This window comes from Pezoporus wallicus, unplaced genomic scaffold, assembly GCF_028554395.1.
Source record: "Pezoporus wallicus isolate ANWC-B61680 ecotype Strahan unplaced genomic scaffold, APGP_CSIRO_Pwel_v1 contig_8747, whole genome shotgun sequence".
NCBI classification, from domain to species: Eukaryota; Metazoa; Chordata; class Aves; order Psittaciformes; family Psittacidae; genus Pezoporus; species Pezoporus wallicus.
In genome coordinates this window covers 830432-839391 of record NW_026641976.1, presented here as the reverse complement: position 1 = coordinate 839391, position 8960 = coordinate 830432, and positions in this window count along the sequence as shown.

The following is an 8960-nucleotide window of genomic DNA, read 5'->3' as shown; positions in this document are numbered from 1 at the left end:
GATTATGAAACAAGCCTTTTTTCTTTTTTTTTTCTTTTTTTTTTTTTCTGAAGCTTTTTCCCACTTCAAAGAACAAGAAGTTTCCTTACAAGAATGAAAGGCAGTGAACTCATAACAAACAAGTCAAACCGTAAGTTCTTTGTGTAATAGCAGCCTGCTGCAAGCAACAGAGATGAAGGGCTCATTTCCTTGTAGCATAGCAACTGAGGACCACTGGACCACTGGGGAAGCTGCACTGGACCATGTGCCTTCTGATCTCAGATCCTGGCAAACACTGTCTAATGCCTGGCATAAGTTGGAGTGATCTGGGGGAAGCTTTAGTTACCTGCTAGGTCCCTGGGCCCCTTGTGGCTGTGCAAAGGAGAAAGAGGCTGGATCTACAAGCCATCTTACTCCCTTTTGTGTCCTACGTGCCAGCACCATCTCAATGGACCCTCCTTCAGCAGGAATTGGGAGAAATGCCAACAAAAGGCCATTGTGTTAGCTTTTCCTGGTGGAAAATGAACCTTGCGTAAAGCCTCATGTTGCCTTGTGCTATTTCTGCCCTTCCACAACATCAAAAGGTAGAGTTTGTATCCATGCTAAAAATACAGCTGAGAATACAGCTGATGTTTCAGGACACAAGTTTAACATGCAGAATTAAGCTTGTAAGGAGTACTTTCCATCACAAAACTATACTAACAATTGTGTATGCTGTGGGTTTCATCTTTTCCTCAGAAATACCTAAAGCTTAGTAGTTGTCGTAAATGCTGGACCTTGAGTTACAACTCCTCTCTTTCTGTCTGTGTAAGACTAGTATGTGAAGGCTAAAAATCACTTTCATCTCTTTAATAATCAAAATTTCCCTGACTAAATAAAGTTCAGTAAGTCCTGTGTGAGGCAATTAGTGTGCTCTATGGTTGTAATGATATGCAGTGCCAAACTATTTTATCTGCAGGTAAGAAATACAGCAGACAGTCATTATTCATTGTCATCAATGCATGTGAAAAAAAAAAAAAGCATTTAAATATCTGATAGTTTTCATACCTTTAAGAGAGAAAATAAGGAATAGTGCTCCAAAAAGTGAAAATACTGATTACTGTGCAAATACTTTTCGCTGTTCATGAACTCTTTATAAACTATCTGGATTCTGCAAATCTGTTCAGTGGATCATATAGATGAACAATTTTCAATTTACATGGACAAATTGTTTAGTCTGACTATTTGCCCCCTCGGATACATGGCTGGTTGCATGGCTACATCATTGTTCCTGGACTGAAGAATGGATTTTCAGGCAGTAGAATACTGAATAGCAAATATTTGTGCTGCTGCATTGAAAAACTCAATTATGTGAAGGCATTTTGCAGAGAATAGATATTTTTCAAGCATTCACATGAATCAAAAAGCTATTCACTGGAATGTTTATGAACTTCAAAGCAGGGGTACATGAACAGAAAGAGCATGAGAGTGCTTCAAAATTCAAAGAGACATTCTTAAACACCACTTGGCTGTGCCAGCCTTAGGCCAAGTGTCAATGCTGTCTCTCTGCTTACTATTTATTATTCTGGTGATATATGCACTGAACATTTGGGATGGCAAAGTGCTCGAAATTTCTGTTTTTCTTAAAATATTTATATCAGCTAGGGGTTGAAATCTAGGGAATTATGCTTGGAACTGCAGGCAGCTGAGAAAGGGAATCAAGGCATTAAAATAACTGCCATCCTTCATAAGAGCAAAACTTTTTTCTTATTCTCTCACAAATGCTATCTTGAAACTGTTCATCTGGGTGAATGATCCTGAGGTCTGCAAGACTTAGGAAATTGACAGCTGTTGACTTTTGATGGACTCCAAAAGAAAGCTGGGGAAAAGTATGTGCTGATTTTTTTATTTGTTTACATGTCCCAAGTTGCACCAGAACACCATGGAGAGATTGAGAAGAATAGAAAGTATCCTGAAGCTGGCTGCTGGCCAAACTGGGTAGTTTGGACTGCAAATGTCATACTTGGAGGATGCTATAGCTGTTTGGTTAATAAATTGCATGCAGACTTATCACTCATCTCATGGTTCTTTGGTAAAAAAGGAAATACTGGAGCTGGGAAGGAATATCCCATGCAGGAGAGTGGAACTGGAACAGGTGTCCAGAGAGGCTTGTGATATGTCCATCCTCAGAGATTTTCAAAACCCTTTTGGATGGGCTTGGAGCAACCTGATCTCACTGTGAAGTTGGCCATGCCCTGAGGAGTAGTGTGGACCAGAAGTCCCATCTAATCCAAATCTTTCTATGATTCTAAGTGCTGGAAGAGGTGTCCCCAGGGAAAAAGCAGAGGGCATAAGGCATGAGATTAATATCGGTTTTCTCTTTGGGCTGCAAGGCAGAATTCCAAAAAGCATAATGTCTGGAGTCTCATCTCTGTGCTGGGAGCCCTGCAGGTTCTTTTTTCAGCCTTGATTTTTCTCTCATGGACTTTATCTTATCTCTAAGGTCATGGGAACTGAAATTTTATACTATATTTTTTCTCTTCTTATCAGAGAAACATTGGTTTGTATTATATTTTCTGTCTTGCCTAAAACCAGTTTTAGCATGTTTTTAAACAACATAAATATCAGGCTAAGAAGAGAATTATTGTGTAATTAAATAGCACAGTCTGAAATGAAGAGGAAGGTTTAGGACAAATAATGAGGATTTCATTGCAAGACTTCAAGGGATGTAGCAGAATTCTTTAAGTCATTTAAACTTAGTCTGAGCAACTTCTTGAGACTAACATTGTATAGAAATATCCTACATTCCTTCTCCGCAAGCTACTGCGCCCTTGTATGTCCAGTTAGAGAGTACAGATCATATATTAGACTCTAGTGTTTTTAGATCCCAGTGATTTCTGCAGTAACATGCCAAAATTACTTTATAAATAATATTTCATTTTGAATATACTTGACTAAACTGTAAGTTTCTGGACTGACTTCTAGATATCTAAAAGCTTGGCAGAATGTTATGTCTATATACAGAAGGGAAAAAGTTTGGTAATATTTCTGTTTGAGTACAAAATAAGCAAATGAGTAAAAAACTCTTTTTGGGGGTTAGACTGCTATGGCTAGATTGAAGCTGAAATATTTTTAGCATATTTAAAATATGTGGTTGGCTAAGTTCTTACGTAAGTAAAAAAAAGTTACTAGGCAGAAAGCCCAAGTGAATTACCTAAGCAATGATTAGACAGCAGGAAATGTTACAGAGAAAGAAATACGGTTTGGTGGACTTTGATTTGCTGCTGTAAAAGTGAAGCTATGAGAGAAGAGCCTTGGTGTAAACCTCTAATCACCCTGGGACAGTGCAGCCATCTGACCACAAGTTGGCCAGTACCCCATGTCCAGCAGGATATTCATTTGGGTGATGGTGGTTCATGACTGTCCAGATCATGTGCTTGCCTGGGTTTATAAATTCTCTGCTGTGACAGACCAGATGTCATCAGGTCTCTCTGAAAGCTGAAAAGCTAGTATTTAGAGTCCTAGCTGGGGCCAATGCATAAAGACATAACATTACTTTGTGGAGCCGTTACGATTAAAGAAAAAATGAAACGCGAGGTAGTGTTATCTCCAGCTTCAGCCTTGCATCATTTTAGCAACATTTTTTTTTTTTTTTTTAGCTTGGAATACTGAGAAACTTTGTTTTGCAAAATATACAATGTCATTCTTGACCACTGAGAGAAATTAATAAATATTTAACCACTTGCATATATCACAAATGCTAAAATGAGGAGGGTCTGCTTTGAGAGGACAATCAGAAATTGTACAGCTAGGGCAGATGAAAGCTGCTGAGAACTGGGCTTGAACTAGTTCAGGGGTAACTGCAATCTGTGAAAAAGAGTCCTTCAGTCTGACAGTTTCTCCATGATTGTGCCAAGTGTGCTCATGAAATTTCAAGGGGTTACCAGTCATGTATGATGCATAGTTTACTGATATTTGTATTGCTGAGTACAAAGTGAAAGATAGCTGTTGTAGTCAGTTAAATGACTAATGATGGAGGTTATGAAGGCATTTTAAAGCATTCTCAGTGAAAAATGGTGCAGGAAACATAAGCTGCTTGCATGCTTACATATCGAATCACCCATCTCAGCCTCTCTTTCAAGTCATGAAACTACTTACAACAGTACCTTTCCTTTGATGAAGATAATGCTATGGGTATGAGTCAAAATTTCATTTCTGTGCTATCTGGAATATTTTCCAGTTAGCATTTTGTTATATGCTTAGATTTATGGAGAAAGATTTAAGCCCAATCAAGTTGCAATGCATTGATACAGAACCTCATGAAAATGGGGTGTAGCAGACAAGAAGGACCGTTAATTGTCTCACTGGAAAAACTCCTAGACTAGCAACAGTGTCAGATCTAGTAGTAACTGCATGGAACAACAAGTCACATACATTCTTTGGGTTTGAAGAGGGAAGAGCTTTCATTTCTCTTTTGAGGCTACTGAGTCCTCGGAAGTCTAGCAAAATGCTACTGCTATCAGGTCAAGGGAAGAATCTGATACACTTGTTATCATCTGCTGTTGGCGATTTGATCAAGATGGTAAAGTGCCTGTGATATTGAAAGTGGACATCCTACTGTCAAACATTAAATACAAGAGCTTTCAATCCAGAATAGCTACTGTGATGTTGTTTATTGATATGATTATATCTCTGATCTTGAATTCATACAGTTACACAGGAGTTTGCTCTGTAAATGCAGAAAGCTCTCCCCTCCTTGGGAATGTTGACTTTCCAAGTTCTGGTATTTCTGACCACCAATTAACTTTCTAATTGAACAACATTGTCCTGAGACACGTAAAAGAGATAACCAGTGCAGCTGATAAAGAGCTCAGGCACTCACTGTATAATCTTGTCCTTGTAACTTGAATGCTTTCTCTTTGAGAATACTCTCAAGTATTGTGATTTTTTTTTTTGTAGTTGTATTTTGCATACTATAAGAAAGAAAAGTACAGTTTATCTGTACAGCAATTTAAATATTTTTGCACATTTGAACAATGAGGTAGGGGTGCCTTTTAAGCTTATTTCCAATCTTTGTTTTTGCAAAGATGGGAGCATCATCTTCTGTATGGAAAAGTGTTTGTATATGGGCATTGATTCATCATAAAAAGAAGTAGTAATCATCATGTAAAATTATATTTGAGTAGTAACCACACATCCTATGTCAACTTTGTACATCAAATTTTTAGTGATGTGCATTTTGTCACCAAAAAAAAAAAAAGGCAACAGAAAATTGATAAAACACCTTTCATGGATTTCTCTAAAGAAGCTGCGTTTAAAAGGCTGTACAATGAGAAAAATAAATATAATTATAAATATTTTTCGCTTTCTATTCACATAACCTGTTCATATTTCAGGATGTGGTCTCGTCAGCCATTCCCTTAAAGCAGAGGCCGTCCAAGCCCTCTCGCGTAGGTCAATTCATGCCCATTCCCACCAGGTGTCAGTATGATATAGATAAAAAGAGGCACCAGCGCAAGAAGAATCATTCCAGCCCTGCAAAGGTTTTCTGCTAGAATTTATTAGTCATGACAGTCTTGTAAGGCACATTCATCTCTTCAGGTCCAGGATAACGGAGTCTATAAGGAACAGCCTTTACTGTGATGGTGCTGGCAATCACCCAGGATGACAAAATGCCAAGGTTGAGTCTCTGATTTTGAACCCAGGGCAGAGTCTCGAGTATAGAAATGTTCAGTAATGAGGGCAAGTGGCAGAAGCAGATTGCATTTGTTTATGACTGCCTTGGGTTTTCTGGCTTTACTCTTTTTCATGATACATTCCTGCGGCCAAAATGTGAGGAAAACCCCCTACTTCTACATCTTTTCAGTACCCTCTTGAAGTTAGCATCTCTAGAGCAGTAACGACAGTTAATTGGAATCTTTTGTCCTTGCAATGCTCATATTTTGCAGTTTTTCCTATATTATTCCAACATCTCTTCCCCTGCCTCATTTCTGAAATTGGCTCTAAAATAATCTAAAATAAAGAAATGGCTGTGTGAAAGGCATTCATTCCCTGTGGGAACTGTGCTGCTTTGAACACTAGCAGAAGAAAATAGGAAGTCTTCTCGTAGAATAGTTTATTTGTTTCTTTGTTTGTTTTTCAGCCACCCTGTCTCATTCTTGGCAAATTGAGTCACTGCAGACTCCTGAATTCCACCTTCATGGGTGACAGCAATGCAATTTAAAGGAAGGTACCACTAGATATAAGAGGCCTATTTTTTTCTGCATGGGATAGGATTCCTCTCTAGAGATGACTGTGCCTGGGATTGCAGGGTGGACATTAACTGTGGGAGATAATGGAACTTTATTGTTCTCCTTACCATTTGTTTGTCTCACGCTTTCTGGGAGTGTGTGTCTGCTATTCCCCAGCCTCTTTGGCTTTTCCCACAGCTTCACTCTTTGGGCTCCTCCCTGTCCTGTGATAGGTGATGGGTCACGGATGGAGGTGGAGATTGGTCTCCTCCTTCACACCAAGCTCCCCTTGTCCCTGTTTTAGCAAGGTATGGTTGGAAAGGCACAGGCAGGATTTCAAGGCCAACATCTTAAACAAGTGGCTAACAGCAAACAAGGCAAAATCTCTGAGACTCCACGATAAAGATCAAAAAAGATAATTGCCTCCTGATCCTAGGGAAGAGTTCAGGACATATCTTCCCTCTGGAGCCTACTTAACCTTAAAGGAAACACTTCCATCTACTCTCTTTTGTGGGGAAGAGGAAAACCCAGAGACGTGATCTGACTACCTTCAGATCAGCCTTGGTACTACAGGGTCTGCATCTTCCATAATCCTTCATCCATTTTCCATAGCCAGACTGGGTAAAGCAAGAACAGAATGGTGTCTTTTGTATTGTGCGAACTCTGACATTCATTTTTCAAAATTACCGAGGAGTGTTGTGCAACAGACTTTTTTATATGCTTCATTATACTTTTTTGGCTAGAGTATTGTAGGCTGCCATACGGCTCAATATAAAAATCTTTATGGGTATCTGCTGTCTCTCATAATGCATAAAGATATGTTAATGAACACTAATTAAATCAATCTAAAGCATATATGAAACATTGCCATCCAAATTAGATAATTAAAGCATGTTGGCCAAGTCGTTCGGTTTTGGCTAAATGCTCACTGTTCAAAGTTGATGCTTCATGAAAGCACCAGTAACACTCTCCTACTCTGCATGTGCTTACGCTGTGCAGACATTCCTCGTGCTGGTGAGTTTTCTTATTTGTTGAAGGTACAGGAGCAGGTGTGTAAGTGAATGTTGTCATTTTAAGCACAGCTGGAAAAGCTAGTTGCAACACAATAGCATTTCTTGCAGATGCTCTAAAAGGATGTTTCTCAAGTGTCCTTCTGAAATCAGTGGCCAATTTGGATTCACAGGCAAAATACGGGCTATGCTGTAGCACACTAAGTTAGAAAGTAGGAAACAGAAGGTGAGTTTGCTTACATGACTGTATCTGGAAAGTTGTTCAGAATACTGAGAAAGCACAGAGTATTGTCACAGTCTCTACTCAAGGAATTCAACTTTACCATTTAACATAAGCCATTAATTACTGATTCAGACACTGAGAAGAGATGGGAAGAAAACTCAGCAAACACTTTGGGGAACAGTTTTCCTCCCCTTACCTGGGATAAACTTCAGTCCAGCACCTCTCCTCCCTTCCTTCACGTCCCTTGTCCACATGTGCTACAGCAAGTCTCCACTGACTCCTTTGGGCAGGTGACAAGCTGCACAGGAGGTTGGGTCAATGTGTAATGGTTTCTTTCTGCTAATACTTGCTTCTCGCTCTTTGCCTCTACTGCTCCTTGCTTCTCTCTGCTCTTGCCTGGGATGATCCATGAGCCACAGTTCCTTTGGGGATGCCCCTGCTCTGGCAGGACTTATTTGCAAACTGTCACACGCTGGGGCTGTCCCTGTCACAGAGTGTGTTGCCCATGGGCTGCAGTCCCTGAGGCTTGTCTCTATTCTGGTGTGGGTCACCCACAGCTGCAGAACCTCTTTGGTGTCCTGACCGTAGTGTGAGTTGCCCACAGCCACAGTCTCTTTGGACAGTCACTGCTCCAGCATGGATTGCCCATAGCCACAGTCTCTCCAGGGTGTCCCTGCCCCAGTGTGGGTCACCCATTGGCTCCAGTCCCCAAGAGGGAAACTTCTGGAATGCATTTCCAGCTGTGTCCCCAGAATCACCTTCCATTTGCCCACTCGCTTTTCATTTCTCCAAATCTGTCTCTTTACTTTCTCTTCATGGGTTTTCTTTGGTGTGTCCTTCTGTGCCTCCTGCCCCCAGTGTTTTGCAACATTTCTTTAGTATGTCTGAGCAGAGGAGCCACATGCTCCTCTGTTTCATGGTTGTTTCATAGTTGAAAGATTGAGGTATGGGTTTGTTTTCATGTTTCAGAGCTGTCTGGATGTGGCTGTGATCAGCTCAGGGCAGCTCAGGGCCTCCTCCCACTCAGATCACTCCTGCAGTTCTCTGCTACCCAAACCGTGCCAGCTATGCCCAGTACAAGTATTCCCAGTAGGGCATGAAGAATATTTTAGCTTACCCTCCAGGTGCCTACAAAACACAGAAAGCTTTATACAGCTCTGTTATCCAGACAGAACTAGTCAATGCAGCACTTAAAAAAAGGGGGGAAAAAAAAGTTGTGTTTTTTTTTTTCCCTAAAATATTTCTCCAGCTTGTGTATTTTCTTTCAGATTACTTATTTATTTTAAGGATCCAACGTGTTTGCTGACAGAGGCATAAGACCCTTTATAGGCTAAAATAACAGCAATCTATCTCCTGCTGTAACTCTCTGGCAGCTACTAAATCAATGACAATAAAACATCAGTGGTTAACATTGCGCAGTATATTCTGGAAAAAAAAGAAGCTATTGGGGTGCTTTTATGATTCTATAGTTACGCACAAAAGGGAACTTGGTCTGAAACAGGGCATTTGGCATCTGCATTATGCAGAAAAACACGGTAT